The sequence below is a fragment of the Symphalangus syndactylus genome, chromosome 11 (genome assembly GCF_028878055.3).
Source record: "Symphalangus syndactylus isolate Jambi chromosome 11, NHGRI_mSymSyn1-v2.1_pri, whole genome shotgun sequence".
NCBI classification, from domain to species: Eukaryota; Metazoa; Chordata; class Mammalia; order Primates; family Hylobatidae; genus Symphalangus; species Symphalangus syndactylus.
Window position 1 is genome coordinate 86,309,253 of NC_072433.2, and position 24,287 is coordinate 86,333,539.

Below are 24,287 nucleotides of genomic sequence, written 5' to 3' on the forward strand. Positions count from 1 at the left end.
TTCATACTGTTCCCTCTGCCTAGCATGGAAATCCCTTTTCTCTCTCAGCAGAGAAACTTATACTCCTAATTCAAAACGCAGATGGCACCACGCGAGGTCAGAGAAAGAGGCAAGAAGTTTTAGTCAACCTGTCTTTGATTATTGGCTTGCCATATGTAGTCTACGTGTACTTGATCATTTATTAACTTTTTAGCCTGTTTCTCATGTATGAAACGAGAATAATGATATCCAGCTCATGGGTTGTTTAAAGGAATACATGACATGATGAGGTAAGAGCTTATTACATATTATTTTTCTTTGTTTTCCTTTTTCCCTTGCAGTATCACTTGCTTTCAGCTATGTACTGGCACCACTCAGAATAATTTTAGAGTCATTAATTTTATTTATTTATTTTTCTCTTTTATTTCTTTTAACTTTTTTTTTTTTTTTAAATTTTAAAGACATGGTCTTGCTTTGTTGCCCAGGCTGGTCTCAAACTCCTGGGCTCAGGCGATCCTTCTGCCTCAGCCTCCCAAAGTGCTGGAATTACAGGCATGAGCCACAGCGCATGGACCCAAGTCATTAATTTTGTTTTATTTAATTTAATTAATTTATTTATTTGAGACAGAGTCTCACTCTGTTGCCCAGGCTGGAGTGCAGTGGTACGATCTTGGCTCACTGCAACCTCCCTCCGCCTCCCAGGTTCAAGCGATTCTCCTGCCTCAGCCTCCCTAGTAGCTGGGATTACAGGCATGAGCCACCACGCCCAGCTAATTGTTGTATTTTTAGTAGAGATGGGGTTTTACCATGTCAGTCAGGCTGGTCTTGAACTCCTGACCTCAAGTGATCCACCTGGCTCGGCTTCCCAAAGTGCTGGGATTACAGGCATGAGCCACCGCCCCTTGCCCCAAGTCATTAATTTTAAAAAATATTTATTTAGCATGAGCATACTTGGTAGGAGCCAGGGTTAGAAAAAGAGCGAGATATGATGCACAAGAAATTATTACTTTGGCCAGGAATAGCAAGTTAGTGAATAAGAAAATGTCTAATGAAAAAATAATTTTCAGGCCGGGCGCAGTGGCTCACGCTTGTAATCCCAGCACTTTGGGAGGCCGAGGCGGGCGGATCACGAGGTCAGGAGATCGAGACCACGGTGAAACCCCGTCTCTACTAAAAATACAAAAAATTAGCCGGGCGTGGTGGCGGGCGCCTGTAGTCCCAGCTACTCGGAGAGGCTGAGGCAGGAGAATGGCGTGAACCCGGGAGGCGGAGCTTGCAGTGAGCCGAGATTGCACCACTGCACTCCAGCCCGGGCGACAGAGCGAGACTCCGTCTCAAAAAAAAAAAATAAAATAATAATAATAATAATTTTCAGAAATTTTAAGAGATTTTAAAGCCATTATTTGCAAGAGACTAAATTTTTTGGATAACCAGAGAGATTAATTAGGAATCTACAGTAGCTATGCTGATCTAAAGTTATTGGTATGTAGCTTAATAGGTATGTCAATGGGAAGAGAAAAAAAAGATATGACACATGAGGCATTAAGAAGGAAGAAGCATTATAATTTTTTAATAGATACTGTATAAAGAATAGTACAGGCCAGACATGGTGGCTCACGCCTGTAATTCCGACACTTTTGGAAGCCCAGGCGAGAGGATCACTTGGAGTCAGGAGTTTGAGACCAGCCTGGGGAAAAACAGCAAGACCCCATCTCTAAAAATAAAAAATAAAAAAAAAATTAAACTAAATTAAAAAAAAAAATTAGCCGGATGTGGTGGCATGCACCTGTACTAGGTGACAGAGTGAGACCCTGCCGAAGGAGAAGAAGGCAAAGAAGAAGGAGAAGGAAGAAGAAAAGAAGAATGAGGAGAAGGAAGAAGGAGGGGAAGTGGTAGGAGGAGGGTGATGAGCAGAAGAAGGAGAAGAAGAAAGAAGAGGAGGAAGAGGAGGAGAAAGGAGAAAGAGAAGGAGAGAAGAAGAAAAGAAGAATAGTACAATGTGAACCTGTTTTGTATTTTTTGGTTTTGTTTTTTTTAGCGACAGGGTCTCGCTAGGTCATCCAGGCTGGATTACAGTGGCTCAATCATAGCTTACTGCAGCCTTCTGTACTACAGGCACACATCACCATGCCAATTTTTTTTTTTTTTTTTTTTTAAGATGAGGTATCTGTGTTAGTCAAGCTGATCTCAAATTCCTAGGTTCATGCAGTCCTCCTGCTTCAGCCTCCTGCGTAGCTGGGATTATAGGCATGAGCCACACTGCACCTCGCAATTTCAAAGTCACATAAAAATTATATTTGTTTCCTCTGAAACCAAAAACCTACCAATATTTTATCAATCTTACTGTATGTGCTTCCAATGGTGTTAGCTGAAAATCTCAAACATTCAAAACAAAACACACTGTTACAGAATAAATTCATCACGTTGATTCTAAATAACATTAAACATGTTTTATTAAACATCGTGATTTTAATTTTTGAAAGATGATGAGACTTTCGTCACTTTTGTCAAAATATCTATCTTGGAAAAAAGAAAATAGGATGCAGGAAAACATCAAGTGGCAACTGTTGCTACATAGCTAGAAGGCTACATATGTTTCAGTTATTAGACAAACATTTCCATGCTCTGTGGCTTTTAAAAAGATTACTGCCCATGTAATGGGACATAAATCTTAACAATACATACGATTTGACAACTTGAAATTTATTGGTATTATTATGAGCTGTTTCACTGACAAAGTTTTACGTTGACATTTGAATAAAACATCTAATATGCAATTTGCTTAACACATACTTTGCATATCAACTGCTCTAATATAAACTTTTATTGTAACAATGGGAATATAAGATATAAAGACATTTTTACATATTAGAAGTGAACCAATGAATCCTTTAAGATGAAATGTGAAATCCTGGCAAGGAGGGGGAAAGAACAGAACATATTAACAGAATGCCCTAAGATGGTCTGGGAATACTTACCCCAAATCAATATTTCGTCAAGCAGATCACATAGCAAAGCTACTAATGTTATTAAGCACTGAACTAAGATACGTAAATAGAGAATAAAAATTTGTAATACACAAAATAAATTACATGTTTATAGTTGTGGATATATAAAAAGCCAGTATTTTAAAAAAAGATCCTGGAAGAATCATGGCTTGCCAATAATCAAAACTGATTCTGGAGTGTTTCATCAATGGAAGATCTTTTGAAGTAACGGGATACTCATAATGGGGAAGATACACTCAGGAGAGAGGAAAAAAACCCTTCTGATATAAAATCTTGGAATATCACAATAACTATTTAATAGGAACAAATATTCCTATTGAAGTACTAAATTTTAATGTTCCTATTAAAATACTGAACTCCTGGATATTACTCATCTGATAGGAGACAGTTGAACCTTACTGTTATGCTTGTACAAATGTTTGGAATGTAACTTCATCTGGAGCAATATTTGCACCTGGAACTTCTTTTATAATCTCATGAAATTTGCCTTATGAGTTTCCACTGCCATTTGGGAGTAACCTACATTCAGTCCTTGCCTCTGTGTTAGTTTGTTGTTGCATTGCTATAAAGAAATACCTAGATGGGCACAATGGCTCACACCTATAATCCCAGCATTTTGGGAGGCTGAGTGGGACAGATTACTTGAGTCCAGGAGTTTGAAACCAGCCTGGGCAACACAGTGAAACCCTGTCTCTACAAAAAATACAAAAATTAGCCTGGTGGTGCACACCTGTAGTCCCAGCTACTCAGGAGGCTAAGGTGGGAGGATCACTTGATCCCAGGAGGCAGAGATTGCAGTGAGCCATGATTGCACCACTGCACGTCAGCAATTGGGTGACAGAGTAAGACCTTGTCTCAAAAAAAGAAAAGTGTGAGACAGAGAGGGGGGAGAGACAGAGAGAGAGAGACAAATACCTGAGGCTGGGTAATTTATAAAGTAGACAAGTTTCATTGACTCACGGTTCTGCAGGCTGTACAGGAACTGAACGCACCCACGTAGGGTATGTACAGAAGCAGATGCTAACGCATCTGCTTCTGGTGAGGCCTCAAGGAAGCTTACAAGCATGGCAGAAGGTGAAGGAGAACCAGCATGTGACATGGAGAGAGAGGGAGAAGATCTCATGCACTTTTAAACAACCAGATCTCATGTGACCTCAGAGCAAGAACTGACTAGCACCAAGAGGATGGCGCTAAGCCATTCAAGAGGGATTCACCCCAATGATCCAAACACCTCCCACCAGGACCCATCTGCAGCATTGGGAATTACATTTGAACATGAGATTTGGAGGTGACAAACATCCCAACTGTATCAGTTTCCACCCTGGTACAGGAATCCTCATTGCATATATTGCCCTGCCATGTTGGGTGCCCTGAATTTCTTTCAGTTCTACTAGGTACAAAAGTTAGCTGCTTGTGGGCAGTAACATTCATGAACTTTATGGAGGCTACAGAATTGCCTAGCTGTTCAGTTGTAGGATGCCCCAGAGGAGGGCTATCTCTTAGATACCTTGATAATTAATCTTTTTGGACATAGCATCAACTTCCCAAAACATAATATTTTATATCCAAACATTAGAACATTAGAGTTCATGAATGTTTATGCCTAAGCATGGACTCTTCTGAAAGCTGTGGCTTGTTTATGTGGGTGTGTCTTTAGTTAGGTACCCTATGTGGGTGTGTCTTTAATGTACCAAGCATTAAAAACCACATCTGTTAGGGTCTAGGACAGGAAACCCAGACTATGTCATGCCTAAGTGCCACTCCAGAGTATACGAAAATTAGAACATGTTAGAAAAGGTCTTATAGCTTCTCAAGCAGCTCTGTAGTTCCTTTATTCCCAATCTTCTCTTAACCCTCATGTGCTGGTGTTGCTGGTCGAGGACAGTTTCAAAGCAATAATTTCAGAGCCTATGAGCTGCCTCTGTTTATACAATGATATGTGTCATAACTCTCCTGGTTCCTGCAAAAGAGCTGGAATTCTCAGGATTGGGGGTGCACACTTTAAAGGAGTATGTTGATAGAAACCTGTTACAGGAATTCATTTTCCCCTCAAGCCACTTCATGGAACCACAAGTACAATTTGTAAATTTAGTGAGAACATAATTCAGGGATGCACTGGATTTGGGCTTCAAACTGAGTGCACAGACATCACTGGAAGACTTACGGGAAAAAAAGGAAGAGACCCTATGAACAAGGGGGAAAAATTGACAGATGAAAAGGGTGAAACAGAATGATAACTGCCAGAGGAAGGGATGAGGTTTTATTCCCTACAACAACATCCTTTCTTGTACCGCCTAGGTGAAGAGGCACAGCTGCTGCCATGAAAGGGGTTTCCTAGAAACTGGTGAAGAGACCATAGCCTAATGCAAGTAGAGAATTGGGACCAGGAAAAATAAAGCCATGAAATAATGAGTTTACTATATTAGAGGTAATTTATTGCTGCTTCCAAGATTTAACATATGGAGTAAAATCCTAAATGCTGAGTGAAAGAATCCAAAAGTTGAACATAACATAAGGTGTCCTAGGATTCCTCAAAAAAATAAATTAAATACCATTGGTTTAGAGAGAGGTATTCTATGGATTGGCGTTTCCTGGGAATTTGGGGGTTTGAGGAAAAAAATATACTATACTCGATGTTTAGTATTTGGTGGTATTACACTATATGTTTAAATACATAAACATTTTAACATAAGTTCGTTGTCTGAGAATTTGCTCTATTTTCACATATCATCAATACTTCTAGGAAAAAGTTTCCAGAACATTTTATGAAACTTTAATCAGTGGGTATCTATAAATTTTATTGGATTATGATGCCATATAAACAGGTAAGAAGCCATTTTTTCCCCTAAAACATTCTCCACACAAAATGTTCTTATAAAAAACTATAAACTTTGTCTTTTCTCCTTGGCCCTACAACTCCACCACCACCAGAGAAGGTAAACAGTTCTTAGGATTCCATGCCTCAAAAATGTACTTTCAGGCTAATCTGTTGTTGTCCAAGAAAAAGCTATATGGCCATCATTACAGGCAATTTGCAGCAAGAGAGACTTGAATTTAAAGTATCTCACCCCTTCGCCCACCACTGGGCCCTGAAAAGACTTAAGAACAGGTCACTGAGCCCCTTTCAAGTCAGGAAATTATCTAGTGAACTAGTACCTCATCGTCCTCTTTCAAATATCTCCAACCTATTTTTCATTGCTTATATTTAGGCTCTTTCTTTATAGATCTCATGTTGCATCCTGACTGTTTTCCTGACAGAGCTAGGAGAGAGAGACAGCATGTTCCATTTATGCTTTCTGGACTCCTGGGATCCTAGAAGCCAGCTAAAGCACATAGTTGTAAGAAGAGCTACTTGCTGTAGAACAGAAGAGCCAATCTTTCCTTGTGTATTCTGCCAGAACAAATTCTAGCTTTCCACTGGCTGGCCCCATTCCACCTCACTCCCATGCCAGGTAAATCTTTTGAGTCATCAAGCACAGCCAGGCTCACCCTATTAGATATGTTTACCCCCAGATTAAAACCTAATGCTTCTCACCTCACCCACTCCACCTGGCTTCTGTACTTTATTTATTAAGGGCCTAATTGTTCTTTTTTTGTGCCTTACCTCCACTTCCTAATTTGAATTATTCAGTTTCTTTTGTTTTTTCTTACTGAACATTTGATACACAGAATGTAATTATTCATAATTCTTGTTTACTACCACAGTCTCATCATTTGTACACACAGGGCTTCCTTCCTTCTCTCCTTCCAACCTTCTTTATTTTTTATTTTTTTACAAATCGGGTCTTGCTGTCACCCAGGGTGGAGTGCATAATCGTAGCTCACTGCAGCCTTGAAATTCTGCATTCCAACAATCCTCCCACCTCAGCCTCCAGAGTAGCTAGGACTGCAGCCATGTGCCACTCTGCCCAGCTAAGTTTTATTTTGTTTTGGTTTTTATTTTTTTAGAGAGAGGGTCGCACTTTGTTGCCCAAGCTGGTGTTGAACTCCTGGGCTCAAACCAGTCTCCTGCCTTGACCTCCCAAAGTGCTAGGATTATGGATGTGAGCCACCATGCCTGGCCTTATTTTTTTTTTTAATTTATTAGCGTAGTCAGGGTCTCACTATGTTGCCCAGGCTGGTCTTGATCTCTTTGGTTCAAGCAATCCTTCTGCCTCAGCCTTCTGAGTAGCTGGGACTGCAGGTATGCACCACCACACCTGGCCAATTTATTATTTTTTATTTATTTATTTTTATTTTAAAATATTTTTGATTATTATTTTTATTATTCAGTTACTATTCCTCAAATATTTTAAAAATTATTTTGTTGAGACAGGGTCTCGTTCCATCATCCAGGCTGGAGTGCAATGGCATCATCATGGTTCACTGCAGCCACAACCTCCTGGGCTCAAGGGATCCTCCTGCCTCAGCCTCCTGAGTAGCTGGGACTACTGACATGTGCTACCACACCTAGCTAATTTTTTTTTTTTTTTTTTTGTAGAGAGGTAGTCTCACTATGTTGCCCAGACTGGTCTCAAACTCCTTAGTTCAAGTGATCCTCCCACCTGAGCCTCCCAAAGTGCTGGGATTACAGGTGTGAGCCACTGCACCTGGCCTTATTTTTTTAGAGATGGGGTCTTGCTATGTTGCTCAAGCTGGTCTCAAACTCCTGGGATCAATAAATCCTCCTGCCTCAGCCTTTTGGATAGCTGGGATTAATAGGCCTGAGCTACAGTGCCTGGCTCAAACCTTTTATTTTAATAATTTTATATATTGCAAAAAAAGAAAAAGACCATTTATGAGTCTACCACAGGAAAACTAGAGCACAGACAATAATTTACATCCACCTCTGTGGTTCTTCCTTATCTTCTTCCCTCCTGCTTTGATTTGAATGTGTTTCCCCAAATTCTTGTGTTAGAAACCTAATCTTCAATACAACAGTGTTAGAATGTGGGGCCTAATGGGAGGTGTTTAGGTCATGAGAGATGGGCCATCATGAATGCATTAATGTTGCTATAAAAATGGCTTGTGAGACTGGGCGTGGTGGCTCACGCCTGTAATCCCAGCACTTTGGGAGGCCGAGGTGGGCAGATCACTTGAGGTCAGGAGTTCAAGGCCAGCCTGGCCAACATGGTGAAATCCTGTCTCTACTAAAAATACAAAAAGTTAGCAGGGCATGGTGGCACATGCTTGTAGTCCTTGGGTGGCTGAGGCATGAGAATCACTTGAACCTAGGAGGTGGCATTTGCAGTGATCTAAGATTGGGCCACTGCACTCCAGCCTGGGAGACAGAGCAAGACTCCCTCTCGAAAAAAAAAAAAAGGCTTGTTAGAGTAGGCTTTCTCTCTCTTCTGCTATATGAGGACATGGTGTTCCTCCCCTCCAAAGGATGCAGCATTCAAGGTGCTATGTTGGAAGCAGAGAGACTGAGCCCTGACCTGCCGGTGTCTTGGTCTTGGACTTTCCAGCCTCCAGAACCATGAAAAGGAAGTTTCTGTTCTTTATAAATTACCCAGTCTCAGGTAGTCTGTTATAGAAGCACGGAACAGACTAAAACACCTTTATCCCCCACTGCATCCAAGGTAATCACTATTCTGAATCTTGTGTTCATGATTATTTTGCTTTCCTTTTACTATGGTACTGTATGTATGCCTAATAAATTAATTATAGAGATAGGGTCTCCCTATGTTGCCCAGGGTGGTCTTGAACTCCTGGGCTCAAGCAATCCTCTCACCTCAGCCTCCCAAAATGCTGGGATTACAGGCTTGAGCCACCAAGACTGGCCATATGTATGCCTTAAAAATTTGAACTGTTACATGACTCATTTTCATTTGACTTCAGACTTGAGCCCTCATATGACTGCAGTGTTCAGTCTCTTAGTCTGTCATGGTGTTGCATGAACTAAAGATGAGCTGAAGGTCAGATAAATAGTAATTCAAAGACACTTGACATGACATCTGTGCCTTATTTGTGAAAGAATCCAGTAAAGATGCCCTAAAGGATAGGAACCAAAGATATACTATTAATATTTGCCTTTTCTTTAACTATATCTATTCCTTTAAAAGCTTTACAGAGAGATTACCTGATAAGTAGCCCTCTGCAGATTTCCGGTAGTTTGCTGTTTTTCTCTTCACTAGTCTTCTTTACCTGAGAGTGTTCTACTCATTGTTTAAGATACAATTTAAAATTCACCTCAGGGCAACAAATGCAAACATAGACAAATGGGATTACATCAAACTAAAAATCTTCATAGCAAAGGAAATAATCAGCAAAGTGAAGAGACAATGTGTAGAATGGGAGAAAATATTTGCAAACTATACACCTAAGAGGTTAATACTCAAAATATGTAAGGAATGTAAACAATTTAATAGCAAGAAGACCACTGAACTGAAAAATGGGCCAAAGATGTGAATAGACATTTTTTTCAAAAGAAAACACACAATGGACAAGTATGCAAAATCTCAACATTATTAATCATTAAGGAATCAAGCAAATGCAAATAAAAACCACAATAACACCCTACACTCCTATTAGAAAGGGTATCATTAAAAATACAAAAGATAAACAAGTGTTGTTGAGGATGTGGAGAAAAAGGAACCCTTCCACACTGTTGTGGGGAATGTAAATTTGTATGGCTATTATAGAAAACAATTTAGGGGTCCCTAAAACAATTAAAAATAGAGCTAGCATATGATCCAGCAATCCAACTATGGGGTATATATCCAAAGGTAATGAAATCAGTTTGTCAAAAAGATACATGGCCTCTCATGTTTATTGCAACACTATTCACAATAGCCAGATATAAAAATCAACCAGGATAGAGAAAATATCGTACTTATATAAAATAAAATACTATTCAGCCATAAAAAGAAATCTTGTCACTTGCAACAACATGGGTAAATCTGAAGCACATTAGGTTAAGTGAAATAAGCCAGGTGCAGAAAAGACAAATACCACATGATCTTACTTATATGTGGAATCTAAAAATTTTATTCCATAGAAATAGAGAGTAGAATGATGATTACCAAAGGCTGGGGTTGCGAGGAGTGAGAGAGGAGATATTGGGAAGATTTTGGTGAAATAAAACATAATTATAGTTAGAAGGAATAAGTTCATGTGCAGAATGGTGACTAGTTAATGAAGATATATTATGTTCTTGAAAAATGCTAAAAGAGTTTAAAAATGCTAAGTGTTCTCACCACAAAAATGATAACTGTGAAGTAATAGATTTGCTGATTAGCTAGATTGAATCATTCCACAATGTGCATATATTCAAAACATTATATTGTACATCTTAAATACATAGAATTTTATATGTCAATTTTTAAAAACAAATAATTTGAAAAAAATAAAACTCACTTCAGAAAATCCTTGTACTACTCTCATAGGCATATAGTTCTCCATCGTTTGTTCTTTAAGCACATGCCCAAATCATTATTCTGGAATTTATCTCACTCTGTGATGATTACTTCTAGAGAAGCCTGTCTTTTCAAGTCACTGAGCTATTGAAGAGATGGTCTCACTCACCTTTGTCTTTTCCAGAAATTAGTCCAGTACCAGGGCAATAGTAAATATTTGTTTAGTGAATGAATGAATGAATGATAGGCACTATTTCAGATTATTAGAAGTGGAAAAGAATGGGGCATGGTGTTGCATGTCTGTAGCCCCAGCTACTTGGGAGGCTGAGGCAGGAGGACTGCTTAAGTCCAGGAGTTCAAGGCCATTCTGGGCAACATAGTGAGACTCTGCCTCAATATATATTTTTTTCTTTTTTATGAAAAGAAAACATTACCAAAATATCTACTTATGGTCCCAGACTACAATAAGAATGTGCCGTAATAGGAGTGAACTTAAAATTGTTTCCGTATCTGCTCACCCTACTAGGCTTTTTCCTTATAAATGGTATCACTGAATAGAAAATGATGGCAAATCATGTTTAACAATCATGCAATAATCACAACAATGGTGGGTACTATAACTGATACTGAGGCTGAGGATTACATTCATTTATGTCCTCAGGAAATTCTGACTAAAATGGCAGATTTGGAGACAGTGGTAGAGGGGACAATAGCAGACAAGGAATTTATTTATTTGTTTGTTTATTTTTTAGAGACAGGGTCTTGCTCTGTCACCCAGGCTAAAGTGCAGTGGTGCCATCCTAGCTCACTGCAGCCTTGAATTCCTGGGTTCAAGTGATCCTCTCACCTCACCCTCCTGAGTAGGCTGGGATTGCAGGTGCATGCCACCGTGCCCAGCTTCAGGCAAGGAATTTAAACAAATATTTGGAAGATGGAACACAGAGAAGGAGCAATAATTAAATTAGTAGAGCAAAGTAAGCTGCAACCTAAATGCCTGCAGAAGGGAATACCAAGAGAAGCAAATAGAATTGTTTCGGGACTCTGGTAAACAGTTAAAATAAGGAGCAAGACAGGACTGCTGGAAACAGAGGGAAACTCTGAAAAATCTATACTCATAGTAGCTAGACTCCCCTAAAAATGACTTCTTATCTCCCACTAGAAACTAGATGTTTCGTCTCTGGATATATTGAATTAGAGAAGCTCTGGGATAGGAGACACCAGCTCAGCAGATGGTGATGGGAGAGGGTTAAGTTGAGATACTGAAGGTGACACCCTGAGTTCATTTGTTCTTTTCCCGAAATGCCAACAATCAGACCTATGCCCTATCGGACAGGAGATCAGGAGATTTCTTCATGGAAAAATTGAATAGCCTTGGGAACCCCCAACCAAAAAGTCAGCTTTTTACCCAGGTAATCGAGAATAAAACTAGCCAATAAGCTTTATACTGCCTTAACCTGAAATGTAGGTGATTAGCCAAAGATCTCCAGATGTTTGAAAATAACCCCTTGACACGAGAGGCACAGGTTCAGTCAACCTAATATGGAAAAGGAACCCAGAGAATATTGAGATAGGGCAAGAAGAAGAAAGGAAAATCTTTGTAAAAAATCAGTAATATTCTCAGAGAAACAAGAGAAGATATTGCATCCTCACAACAAAAAACAATGTTACTTTGTAGCAAAGAAATAACATGTTATATTTTAAAAAGAATAATTTGGGAACCCTCCCCCCAAAAAAGTCCTTTTAGAAAAAAATGACAAATGAAAACTTTAAGAAAATAGAACAACAACAACAAAAGGCAAAGAAATATAAGAAAAAATGTAAGAAAATCCAGGAAGTTTGGGCCAGGTGCAGTGACTCATGCCTGTAATCCCAACACTTTGAGACCAGAGGATGACTTGAAGCCAGGAATTTGAGACCACCTTGGGCAACAAAGTGAGGCCTCTATCTCTACAAAAAGAAAAAGTAAAAAAGAAAATTCAGGACTTTCAATATCTGATTAATAGGAGTTCCAAAAAAATAAAGAATAAAGAAAATGGAAATGAGGGAATTATCAAAGACACAACATAAAGAAAAGTTTTCAAATTGAAAGAACGAGTCTATGTGTTTAAAAGGCCCACTCAGTGCCCATAGTAGCAAATGAAGACCAACAACAAGGCATAGCACTGTGAAATTTCAGAATACTACACGTAAAATGAAGATTCTTTAACCTGAAGAGAGAGGAAAAAAAGTAGTATGTGGAGGATTATGTCATCAGACTGCAAGAGCAGTAAGTACATGTAAGACAGTGCATCAGTGCTCTCAAAATTCTAAGGAAAGTTTTTCAACCTGGAGTTTTATATTCAGCCAAACTATTCATTAGTTATAAGAAAAAAACAAAGGTATTTTCAACATGTGAGTCTCAAAAAATATACTTCCCTTCTGTTGTTTCTTAAGATATTACAAGCCATGGCCGGGCATGGTGGCTCAAGCCTGTAATCCCAGCACTTTAGGAGGTCGAGGTGGGCGAACCACCTGAGGTCAGGAGTTCAAGACCAGCCTGGCCAGTATGATGAAACCCCGTCTCTATTAAAAGTACAAAAAAATTTGCCAGGTGTGGTGGTGTGCCCCTGTAATCCCAGATACTCAGGAGGCCGAGGCAGGAGAATTGCATGAACCCAGGTGGTTGCAGTGAGCTGAGACCATGCCACTGCACTTCAGCCTGAGCAGCAAAGTGAGACTTCATCTCAAAAAAAAAAAAAAAGATATTACAAGCCAGATGTGGTGGCTCACACCTGTAATCCCAGTGCTTTGGGAGGCTGAGGAGGGCAGGAGCCCTTGAGCCCAGAAGTTCAAGGCATTGAACTATGATCACACCAGTGCAGTCCAGGCTGGGTGACAGAGTGAGACCTTGTCTCTAAATTTAAAAATATATATATATATATATTATTTAATGAATTACTCCATCCAAAAATATTTTTGGTCATCCTGGATCTTGGAAATTAGAAACAAATCATGAGCACTGGGATCCAGGATGTCCCAAAATAAAGGCAGGGTAAAGGAATTCCTGGATGGCAGCTATGTATCTGGGTTTGATGGATAATCTGATGCATTTTAACTATATACAAAATAGTATTGAGGATATTTTGAAGACCTTTCTGAGAATTTGGAAAGAATTTTTGATAGGTATGTGGGAAAATACGTAAATTGGACAGATTGATAATTTGTAACTCAGAAAAAAAGAAGAAAAAATGGAAAAAAGAAAACATTTCAAAGTGAAAAACTATCATATTACACAGTGAATCAATGTTAGATTATATTTTAATATTCATAATATTCTGAACAGTGACTGATAATTTAAAATATTTAGAGAAATTTTAGGGAAAGACAAATGGGGTTATATATCCTTACCTACTATGATATATATAATTAATAAAACAATAATTAACAATATTAGCATATCATTACAAACTCCTTCACCTCAGCAAAATGTATGAATATTGAAAGTGGTAGCATTTAAGGAATAGGATGAGAAAGGTAGGGGAAAGGTTACAGTTTGCTACAATTTGTTATAAGCCTTTTTCTGTTCCATTGAACTTTTAAATTATGTGTATACATTATTTTAATACAAGTTAAAATTAGTTAAAAGTCAAAAGTATTACAAATTATGAATTATCATATGTACACAGAATCACATATAGAATACACTAGCCCTATGTTAGTCTGGATCCTCCAAAGAGCAGAAGCCAAGATAGGGTTAAATATGAAAAATATTTATTAGGATAAATACTAATGAAAGAAACATGGGCAGTTGGGAGAGGCTAGCAGAGCCATAGGACTATTATGCATGTCTGATTCTGAGTGAAGAAAAGAGAAAAAGAAAGGAGGAAGGTAGGCAGGCAGGCAGGAAGGAAAAAGGAAGGACAGGGAGAAGCAACTTTTACTGTTGTGTAATCAAAGGAAAAGTCTACAAGACCACTGGAGGGTCCTCAAACCAAAGCAAACCGGCTGGGCGTGGTGGCTCATACCTGTAATCTCAGTACTTTGAGAGGCTGAGGCGGGCAGATCACCTGAGGTCAGGAGTTTGAGACCAGCCTGGCCAACTTGGTGAAACCCTGTCTCTAATAAAAATACAAAAATTAGCCGGGTGTGGTGGCGCACGCCTATAGTCCCAGCCACTTGGGAGGCTGAGGCAGGAGAATCGCTTGAACCTGGGAGGTGGAGGTTGCAGTGAGCCAAGATCGTGCCACTGCACTCCAGCCTGGGTGACAGAGTGAGACTCCATCTCAAAAACAAACAAACAAAGAAACACAAAGCGGACCATCAGAAGAGTCCTGGCATCTCCCAGGAACAGGCCTGCCTTCCTGCTGGATGTGAGCAGCTCCTGGAAAATTTGGCTTCAGTGCAAACCTAGCAATTGATTTTAGACCACAGAGGTAAGAGCTCTTGACCCATTAGACTTCCTGCTGTAGAAGATCTAAGAGGCACACTCTCATGGTTGCCACTGCCACAAGGACTATATTGAAAATAAAAAGATTTTATGTCATCTATTGAAATAAGTGTTTTAAAAAATCAAATTAGCAGGGGGTTTTTTCTTTTTTTTTTTTCATTTGAAAAGAAGGGATTCTAGTATTACCTATCACTTAGGAGCTTTGTGAGAATAAAGTGAATAGAAAGATTACATAAATAGATATAGATATGTCTTAATCTCATAGCCTGTCACATAGAAAATGCTATATATTTATACATTAGGTAACAATGCTACAATAAGGTAGACAATTCTGGGTTTTATTTATGTTACATCATCTTCCCCTTCCTGACACATGGAAGACTACTGTGTCACTTGATTTGATGAAAAAATGTGAGCAGAAGTGATGCATATCATTTTCAGGCAGATGCAGTAAAAGTCCATTCACAATTCTTCATCTGTCTTTCCCTACTCGTCATGAAGGAGGCCTCAAGTTGAGATGAAAGAGGTAACATACATCAAAGTCATCTGGATCTCTGGAAAATCCATAGAAAACATGTGTCCTAGAATAATTCCTGGACCTGCAGTAAACTTTGCATAAAAGAAGAAATGGATTTTTGTCTGCATTTTTTTTTTCCGAGACAGAGTCTTGCTCTGTTGCCCAGGCTGGAGTGCAGTGGCACAATCTTGGCTCACTGCAACCTCTGCCATGGGTTCAAGGAATTCTCTTGCTTCAGCCTCCCAAACAGCTGGGATTACAGGCATGTACCACCATGCCCGGCTATTTTTTTTTTTTTTTTTTTTTTTTTGTATTTTTAGAAGAGATGTGGTTTCACTATGTTAGCCAGGCTGGTCTCGAACTCCTGACCTCAAATGATCCACCTGTCTAGGCCTCCCAAAGTGTTGGGATTACACGCATGAGCCACTGCATCCAGCCAATTTTTTTCCATGATAGCAACATAACCTAGACTCTCCTGACAAATGCAGCTATTATTGTCATTATTATTATTTCTAAAGATCCTCTCATTGAACAAATGATTGAATTTCTGTGTTTTTGTTTGTTTGTTTTACAGTAATGTGGAACAAGTGACTATTTCATTTTTTAAGAATGCTATTTGTAAAATAAGGAGAGAAAAATGGAGCTGATTGAACCTTCAGAATACAATGCTAGTCTGATTCTGAGTGATGTAGAGAGGAGGGAAAAAAAGGAGGAAGACAGGCAGGCAAGCAGGAAGAATGAAAGACAGGTGGAAGCATCTTTGACTGAAGTAAAGTCTAAGGAAAAGAAGGAATTTGTAATTTGGAGTAATTGTTAATTTTTCTTTCTTCATAACCACATCCAATCTATTACTAATTCTTTTAGACTCACCTTCAATAAATATCCCAAATCCAGAAACTTTTCACCATTTTGAAACCATCTTAATCTCCTATCTGGGTTAATAGTCTCTCTCTCTCTCTCTCTGTCTCTCTCTGTCTCTCTCTCTTAAGACAGGATCTCACTCTGTTGCCCAGGCTGGGGTACAGTGGAGCAGTCTTGGCTTGCGGCAGCCTCCATCTCCTGGACTCAAGCGATCATCCCTTTATTTCACTGTATACAAAAATTAAGATAGATTACAGACAAACATAAGACCTGAAACAATAAAATTTCTGGAAGAAAACCTAGGAAAAACTCTTCTGGACATTGGCCTAGGCAAAGAATTCATGACTAAGACCTCAAAGGCTAATGCAACAACGACAAAAAAGACAAATGGGACTTAAATTCAAAAGCTTCTGTACAGCAAAAGAGTCAACATAGTGAACAGAAAACCTGCAGAATAGGAGAAAATATTTTCAAACTTTGCATCCAGCAAAGGACTAATGTCCAGAAACTACAAGTAACTCGAACAATTCAAGAAGAAAAAAACTACTCCAGCAGGGTGCGGTGGCTCAAGCCTGTAATCCCAGCACTTTGGGAGGCTGAGGTGGGTGGATCACCAGGTCAAGAGATCGAGACCATCCTGGCCAACATGGTGAAATCCCATCTGCACTAAAAATACAAAAATTAGCTGGGTATGGTGGTGCGCATCTGTAGTCCCAGCTACTTGGAAGGCTGAAGCAGGAGAATTGCTTGAGCCAACGAGGTGGAGGTTGCAGCCAGCCGAGATTGCGCCATTGCACTCCAGCCTGGTGATAGAGCGAGACTTGGTCTCAAAAAAAAAAAAAAAAGAAAAAAACTACGCCATTAAAAAGTGGGCTATTTTTCAAAAGAAGATGTACAAATGGCCAAGAAGCATATGGAAAAATGCTCCACATCACTAATCATCAGAGAAGTGTAAATTAAAACACAATGAGATATCATCTAACACCAGTCAGAACGGCTGGGATTGGTTTTATTTTGTTTTATTTTTTGTTTTGTTTATTTGTTTGTTTTTGTTTTTAGGGACAAGGACTTTGTATTAATCTGTTTTCATACTGCTATAAAGAATTGCCCGAGACTGGGTAATTTATAAAGGAAACAGGTTTAATTGACTCACAGTTCAGCATGGCTGGGGAGGACTCAGGAAACTTACAATCATGACAGAAGGCAAAGGGGAAGCAAGAACCTTCTTCACAAAGTGGCAAGAAGGAGAAGTGCCGAGGGAAGAGGGAAGAGCCCCATATAAAACCACGAGATCTCATGAGAACTCACTGTCTACCATGAGAACAGCATGGGGGAAACCAGCCCCATGATTCAGTTACTTCCACCTGGTCTCACCCTTGACACATGGGGATTATGGGGATTATAATTCAGGATGAGATTTGGGTGGTGACAGGAGGCCTAACCATATCAATCTTGCTCTGTCACCCAGGGTAGAGTGCAGTGATATGATCACAACTCACTACAGCCTCAATCTCCCACACTCAACTGATGTACCCACCTCAGCCTTGCAAGTAGCTGGGACTACAGGCACATGCCACCATGCTGGGCTAACTTATTATTTTTTGTAGAGGCAGAGTTTCACTATGTTACCCAGGCTGGTCTTGAACTTCTGGGCTCAAGCCCAAGAGTCTGGCTGGAGCCCAGGAGTTCGAGACCAGCCTATGCAACATAGTAAGACCCTGTCTATGTTGAGACTGTCTAAATCCTCCTGCCTCAGCCTCCAAAAGTGCTGAGATTACAGGAGTGAAAAATGGCTATTATTAAAAATGAAAAAAAAATCAGATGTTGGTGAGGATGCAGAGAAAAGAGGATGCTTATACACTGTTGGTGGGGACATAAATTAGTACAACCTCTGTGAAAAACAGTATGGAGATGTCTCAAAGAACTAAAAAATAGAACTACCATTCAATCCAACATCCCGCTACTGGGTATCTAGCCACAAGAAAAGATCATTATATCCAAATCTACCTGCACTCATGTTTATTGCAGCACTATTCACAATAACAAATATGTGGAATCAACCTAAATGTCCATCAATGGATGGTTGAATAAAGAAGATGGTACATATATACCATGGAATACTACTCGTCCATAAAAATACATGCAATCATGTTTTCTGCAACAACATGGATGGAACTGGAGGCTATTATCTTAAATGAAGTAACTCAGAAACAGAAAGCCAAATATCTCATGTTCTCACTAGTAAGTGGGAGCTAAATAATATGTACGCATGGACATAGAGAGAGGAATAACAGATATTGGAGACTTGGAAAGGTAAGAGGGTGGAAGTGGAGGGCGAAGGATGAGAAATTGCCTAATGAGTATAATGTACACTATTAGGATAATGGGATCATTAAAAGCCCAGACTTTATCACTCTGCAGTATATCCGTGTAACAAATCAGCACTTGTGCTGGGCCAGTGGCTCACACCTGTAGTCCCAGCACTTTGGGAGGCCAAGGTGTGAGGATCCCTTGAGCCCAGGGCTTCAAGATCTGCTAGGCAATGTAGGGAGACCCAGTCTCTACAATTTTTTTTTTTAACAATTAGCTGTGTGTGGTGATGTGCACTTGTGGTCCCACCTACTCAAGAGGCCAAGGTGAGAGGATTGCTTGACCCTGGGAGCTCCAAGTTACTGTAAGCCGTGCACTCCAGCACTGCACTCCAGCCTGGCAACAGGGCAAGATCCTGTCTCAAAAAAACCAACCAACCAACCAACCAAAGAAACAGAAATTCACTTGTACTCTCTAATTCTGTAAAAATTTAAAATAATAATAAGCGGGAAGTTGATCTATGAAAAACCAAGCTTATAAGTATTAAATTAATAAAAGTCATTTGATAGCATTAACGTAAACCTTAATTTTGAATACCAAATTTAATATTGCTCCTCATCTTTTGATTTCTAAGCTGTGTTGAGATACTAAAGAGAGACAAATGAATAACTACTATCTTATCCCCGCAAGTTTCCTAGTAGAACTGGAGTCTGCTGAAGTCATCTGCATTACACATTCATTAGATATTTCATATATTTGATTTTTTAAAAAATTATTTTTATTTGGAGGCAGGGTCTCTCTATGTTGCCCAGGTTGGACTTGAATTTCTGGGCTCAAACAATTCTACCACCTCAGCATCCCAAGTAGCTGGGACTACTGGTGCATGCCACCTGAGTAACTGGGATTTACAGGCATGCGCCACCATGCCCGGCTAATTTTCCTATTTTCAGTAGAGACAGGATTTTGCCATATTGGCCAGGCTGGTCTCAGACTCCTGACCTCAAGTGATCTGCCTGGGTGTGGTGATATATTAGTATATTTAATATTAAATAAAAATTGTACAGTTCTTAGCAGAAGAAGGTTTCCACACTTTCTTAATTTCCACCTATCATTCTTTTTTTGTTTGTTTTTCTTGAGACGGAGTCTTGCTCTGTCGCACAGGCTGGATGGAATATAGTGGCACAATCTTGGCTCACTGCAACCTCTGCCTCCTGGGTTCAAGCGATTCTCCTGCCTCAGCCTTCCGAGTAGCTGGGATTATAGGCATGCACCACCACACCTGGCTAATTTTTGTATTCTTAGTAGAGACAGGATTTCACCATGTTGGCCAGGCTGGTCTCAAACTCTTGACCTCGTGATCCACCCACCTCGGCCTCCCAAAGTGCTGGGATTACAGGCGTGAGCCTGTAATTCTTGACCATCTTTTCATAAACTCAGACACTAATTTGGGCTCTTGATGACTTATAGATGGTAAAAGGTTAGCATTGTGGAAGACAGTGTGGTGATTCCTCAAAGATAGAAATACCATTCGACCTAGCAATCCCATTACTGGGTGTATACCCAAAGGAATATAAATCGTTCTGTTATAAAGACACATGCATGTGAATGTTCATTGCAGCACTGTTCACAATAGCAAAGAACTGGACTCAACCTAAGTGCCCATCAATGATAGACTGGATAAAGAAAGTGTGATACATATATGCCATGGAATACTAGGCAGCCATACAAAAGAATGAGGTCATGTCCTTTGCAGGGACATAGTTGGAGCTGGAAGCCATTATTCTTAGCAAACTAACTCAAGAATGGAAAATCCATACTGCATGTTCTCACTTATAAGTGGGAGCTAAATGATGAGAACATGTGTACACACAGAGGGGACCAAAACACACTGAGGCCTATGAGAGGGTGGACGGTGGGAGGAGGCACAGGATCAGGAAAAATAACTAATGGGTACTAGGCTTAATTCCTGAGTGATAAAATAATGTGTTCAACAAATCTGCATGACATCAGTTTAGCTATGTAACAAACCTGCACATGTACCCTGAAACGTAAAAGTTTTAAGAAAAAGAGAACTGGGGGGCAAGGGGAGGGAGAGCATTAGGACAAATACCTAATGCATGTGGGGCTTAAAACCAGATGACGGGTTGATAGGTGCAGCAAACCACCATGGCACATGTATACCTATGTAACAAACCTGCACATTCTGCCCATGTATCCCAGAACTTAAATTAAAAAAAAAAAAAAAACAGAGAACTGTCACAAGCAAAAGTATATCACAAGCGAAAATATGTTTTTCTTGAAGACCAACAAGCTCAAATAGATCTCTTTGAATTCTTTCTGTAAGTGAACTTTTAAAAAGGGAAGGTTTAGGAATGGAAGAGAAAAAAGAAAAGGAGACACCACTTTCTGAATTAGGAGGAACCCTAAGGCCATCTACTACTTACCCATAAAGAAAGGGAGGTTTATAGAAAAAAACCCAGTGAGGAAAAGCCAGGTGCAATACCACATGCATTCAAGGAACTTTAAAGAGTGCTTCTCAAAGAAAAGGGTCAGAGTGTGCCTTTGGGGCAGGTAGGAGGATGAAAGAATTTTATCGCAGTCACTGCAGGCTGTGGCATAAACTGAAAAAGGTTGAGAAAGTACTGCTTTAACATTTTCACTAGTGACATAAAAGACTCCAGCCCCCAGCATTGTTACCTACTTTTGTTATCCGTAGGTATCCTCTTTTGGAGGCAAAGTGAGGCAAGAAACACCTTGATTTCCCTCAAGTGTAAAGCCAATAGCTTTTATTTTGTCCTCCTGTTAACCCACATGAATTTAACACTCCAACCATGGGATGTTGCTCTTTCATTCAAATGAGATCACAGAGTATTAGAAATACCCTAACTGGGCCAGGCACAGTGGCTCATGCCTGTAATCCCCAGCACTTTGAGGGCCAAGGCAGACGGATTGCCTGAACTCAGGGGTTCAAGACCAAACTGGGCAAAGTGGGGAAACTCTGTCTCTACAAAAAATACAAAAATTAGCCAGATATGTTGGTGTGCCCCTATAATCCCAGATACTTAGGGGGCTGAGGTGTGAGGAACACTTGAGCCCAGGAGGTGGAGGTTGCAGTGATCCATGTTCACACCATTGCAGACCAGCCTGGGTGACAAAGTGAGACCCTGTCTCAAAAAAAAAAAAAAAAAAAAAAGAAATGCCCTAACTGATTATAATTCTTACAAACAACTCCTTTGCATCATCCAGAGATGGGCCATGTAGCCCGCTGAAGACCTGGTGTTTCCTCTAGACACATCAGAAATAGGATAGGACAGGCCGGGCGTGGTGGCTCACGCTTGTAATCCCAGCACTTTGGGAGGCCGAGGCGGGCGAATCACGAGGTCAGGAGATCGAGACCACGGTGAAACCCCGTCTCTACTAAAAATATAAAAAATTAGGCGGGCGTGGTGGCGAGCGCCTGTAGTCCCAGCTACTCGGAGAGGCTGAGGCAGGAGAATGGCATGAACCCGGGAGGCGGAGCTTGCAGTGAGCCGAGATTGCGCCACTGCACTCTAGCCTGGGCAACAGCGAGACTCCGTCTCAAAAAAAAAAAAAAAAAAAAGAGGATAGGACAATATTTTAACTGAAATGACATATGACAACTGAAAACTATGTATGTGGCCACCTGGGAGCTAGCCTCTTAAAATGATCCAAAAACTGTTTAATTTGGTTAGCACTTTTGATAAATAAATAATGGATTTGAATGCCCTTAGACTATAGACATGCTTACTCTGATTTGCAAAAGCCAGCTACCTCTTCTAGATTCTATTATTCGCTACTTTATTTCCCTGTCTCTGAACTCCCCAGTACACCTTGTAATGTTTACTTTTAGATGTCAACTTGACTGGATTACTGAATACATAGAAACCTGGTAAAGCATTATTTTGGGGTGTGTCTGTGAGGGTGTTTACAGAAGCGATTAGCGTGTGAGTGTGAGTGGACTAGGTGAGGAAGACCCTCCCTCAACGTGGGCGGGCACCATCCAATTTGCCAGGGCTGGAGAACAAAAACAGAGGAAAGACAAATATGTCCATCTATTTCCTAGAGCTGGGATGCATTCTTCCTCTCCTATCCTCGGACATCAGAACTCCAGGCTCCAGCCTTTGGACTCCAGGACTTAACACCAGCAGCTCCCAGATTCTCAGGCATTCATCCTCCAGCTGAGAGTTACACCACTGGCTTTCCTGATTTTGAGGCCTTTAGACTTGGTTTAAGCCATGCTACCAGCATCCCAGAGCCTCCAGTTTGCAGATGGCCTGTTGGGAGACTTCCCACCCTCCATAATTATGTGAGCCAATTCCCCTAATAAATCCTCTGTCATTTGTCTATGTACATATCCTATTATATCTGTCTTTCTGATAACTCTAATACACATCTTCTACATATATTTGTGCAACTTACCTGTCCCCTACAAGTATTTGGGCTTGCTACTTCCTTTGTAGCCTGCATTAGGCAAAGCAGTCTCCTTCTATTCCTATCCTTATTTTATTTTGCTTTTCTTTTTTTAAACTTTTTACTTTTTCTGGCATGTGCCTCTAGATGTGATTCTTTCCTTATTTTAAAGTATGCTCAGGCCAGGCACGGTGGCTCACACCTGTAAGCCCAGCACTTTGGGAGGCCGAGGTGGGTGGATCACCTGAGGTCAGGAGTTCGAAACCAGCCTGACCAACGTAGTGAAATATCATCTCTACTAAAAATACACAACTAGCTGGGCATGGTGGCACATGCCTGTAATTCCAGCTACTTGGGAGGCTGAGGCAGGAGAATCGCTTGAAGCCAGGAGGTGGAGGTTGCAATGAGCCAAGATCATGCCACTGCATTCCAGCCTAGGTGACAAGAGTGAAACTCCATCTCAAAAATAAATAAATAAAAATAAAGTATGCTCAGCTATGCATTGCCCAGCAAACTTACCACGCTTTAATACAGTAATTATAGCTAACATTTATACAGCTATTATGTGCTAAACACAATTCTGTGTTTTCTATATATCAGTTTATGTAATCCTCACAACTAATTTATGGGTAGGTATAATTATTTTTTCTACTTTTAAGAGAAGAAAAGAGGTTAAGAGACTTGCCCATAGAGGAAGTAGTGTTAAAACCCAGATGGTCTGACTCCAAAATCCACCTCTCAACCACTATAGAATATACTGAGCCCTTGATGTCTGCACCACATAACGTCAGTTATTTTCTGTATACACCTTATACATTTTAACAATACAAATCTTTTCCCAATATCAAGCCAATTCTCTGTTCCTACAGAGAAATCAAAGCTCTAATATCAGATTCAGTGTCTCAGGCCCTCTTGCATGTCTCCCTCCTGTTTACCTGCAACCATGCACATTTTCTTTTAAATCCATGCATTCTCACTGTTGGGACTAACTCAGGGCCATGTTTCAGCCTGAGTCTTTTCCTCTAAGGTATATTCTAGGCCATCTTCTACTAAATATGAGTTCAATAATATATGAACAGAGGCCACTATGAGCTACTTTAATCCCAGGAGAACCCTAGCTTTCTTTGCTCCAAGTTCTTCCAGCACTGTGCATACAGGGTTTCATTGAGAAGAATATTATCTCTGCAGAGTCTCATTCCCCAAATCTCACCTTTCTTCAGCGTTGAAATCACAAAACCTTGGTTAAAGTTGTTCTTCTCAGGGTGATGCAGGCATTCTTTTCTGCAACCCATTTTCCTGTTCCAGGAGGAATTTGCCTATTTTCTCTAGCATTGAATATTACTCCTTCAGCCCTGGCTGAGGAATAGGATGAAGAAGAAAATTGATCTTGGAGTGGAGAACACAGAGCAATCCAGCAG